This window comes from Triticum dicoccoides, chromosome 3A, assembly GCF_002162155.2.
Source record: "Triticum dicoccoides isolate Atlit2015 ecotype Zavitan chromosome 3A, WEW_v2.0, whole genome shotgun sequence".
Taxonomy (NCBI): Eukaryota; Viridiplantae; Streptophyta; class Magnoliopsida; order Poales; family Poaceae; genus Triticum; species Triticum dicoccoides.
The window spans coordinates 704,183,583-704,185,953 of NC_041384.1; positions in this window are offsets into that span (position 1 = coordinate 704,183,583).

Genomic DNA, 2,371 nt, shown 5'->3' on the forward strand with positions numbered 1-2,371 from the left:
GCCTTTTCAGTTTTAGAAAAAACAAAAGAAAATGATGGAAATGTCAAAAAAATAAAATAAAATAAGTTTCCCATGTGATATGTGGTCTAGTTGTTGGGAAAATTTACAAATATGAATTTCGACTTTATTTACAAAATCTCTCTGGAATTTGTAAAATGGGCATAACTTTTGCATACGAACTCGGATTAAAAAGTTTTTTATATGAAAAATCATCTACTCGAAAAGTTACATCCGATGGAGACCGCCTACGGCCTGTTTGCAAATTTGCAGAATCCTCAAATTCCAAAAGGAAAAAAAGTTATGCTCAAATTTCAGTTTTTTTTAATTTTCATTAAATCTGGTCAAACTATGGTCAAACTACTTATTCAAGAAGTATTAGTGTTACTAAATAATTATTCAAGAATATTAGTGTTATTAAATAATTATTTCAGTTTTTTTGAATTTTGGTCAAATCTGGTCAAACTGTGGTCAAACTACTTATTCAAGAAATATTAGTGTTACTAAATAATTATTGTTTTTTAGAACAATAGTTTCAAACTCAAACAGTAAAATGTGTGACTTCATGCTCAAGCTAAAATCCTGAGGGTTAATAGGATTAACATCTTACTATTGTCAGGAAAACAACGAGTGCAGACTTGGAAACGAGGGAGAATAGGACCTGGAAGTTAAGCGTGCTTAGGCTGGGGGAGTGGGAGGATGGGTGACCGTCCGGGAAGTTAGATGATTTGGAATGATGAGGGGTGATTAGAGATTAAATTGAGCAGTGATGAGAGGGGTGATTAGAGATTAGAGGTTAAAATAAATCAGAAATTTGAAAATAAAAAATTTCAAAAAAAATTTCAAAAAAAAATCAGAAAATTACCTTTAGTACCGGTTTAGTACTAAAGGTGGACCTCCGGGCAGCGGCCACGTGGAGGGCCTTTAGTCCCGGTTCTGGTTTGAACCGGGACTAAAGGGTCAGGGCATTAGTACCGACCCTTTAGTCCCGGTTCAAGAACCGGGACTAAAGGCCCTTATGAACCGGGACTGCAGGCTCTTTTTCTACTAGTGTGCTTTGATGATGGATGCAACGGTAGCACCTAACAAAGCATTACTACTCTTACTTTCAGTATGGAGTACATTTCTTTATGAATCTAGAGATGAGACACTACATTGATGAATCATTGTCTTCTCATAGCAGGGAAAAAAGGACAAACTTTGATGAACTGAACGAATAAAGCACCACAACATACGAATGTGTTGAGAGTATCAAACTTCTTTTCCTTACATGGAACAAGTAAATTTCCTGGCCAAGATGTCTTGCAGATTTCAATGTTCTACAAAATAAATTTAAGCCCGTAAACGAGCTATTGGACAATAAAATTACATCAATAGTTCAACAACATTTGGATCTCATCTCATCATTGAGTATCACAATTCACCTGACAAGATGTTGGAAGACCCCGCAAGAAAAAAGATGTTGGAAGCAACAACTGATACATTTCAATTCGAGCACATTTAAGATGACCACCAATGTGCTCAAAAGTATTAAGAAAAGAAGTACAAATTTAGATTCTCGCAAAATCAAACATATTCTTGCATATATTATCCAACACTAGCTGAGTACCCGTGCGTTGCCACGGAAGAACGAACATACACATATAGTTGTATGCCCGTGCGTTGCCACAAATTAAAAAAATCATTGTAACTCACAACATTGCACATGTGGCTTATGAGTGTGTTGCCACAAATATCATCTTCTACTTAATATAACAAAATCCATATGATTCGTATTCAAATCACCATGACTCAACTTGAAAAGTCTATCTTCATACTATGGCTTTGTGCTCCACAATGAAGACAAACATATGGCCTTTTTCCACCCAACTTTGACATATATCTTCTCCATCCAACTTGGATAAAAAGTATTACTCTATCCTAATTTATATGGCATGTGTGCAATTCGAAATCCAAGTTTGCCCATCAAATTCATCAGCTAAACATGGATTATGTTACAAAAAATGCACCAAATTTGTATTCAAGAAAAGTTTCCAATGGTATAATTGTATGTCAAATAGCACATATATTACTAAATAAATTAGTAGTCAGAGTATCACACGAAAGGTTTTTTTTACAAAATTCAAATTTGTGAAAACATGTTCTCTCCCTCCTTGCAAACCGTCTTAGCTTTGCTAAGAGTTTCGGTGTTGTAATTGCCATGCAATAAAAGCCTCAGTTCAATATGAGGAACCTTGAACTTTTGGTTCTCTCTATGTATAAGAAGGAAACAATAAATCTATATATGATTAGTACTTAAGCATGAATCCCCATCTTTCAAAGGAAAACAAGTTATATGCTCATCTACTGAGAGCGATAGAGTGCATGAAGGACA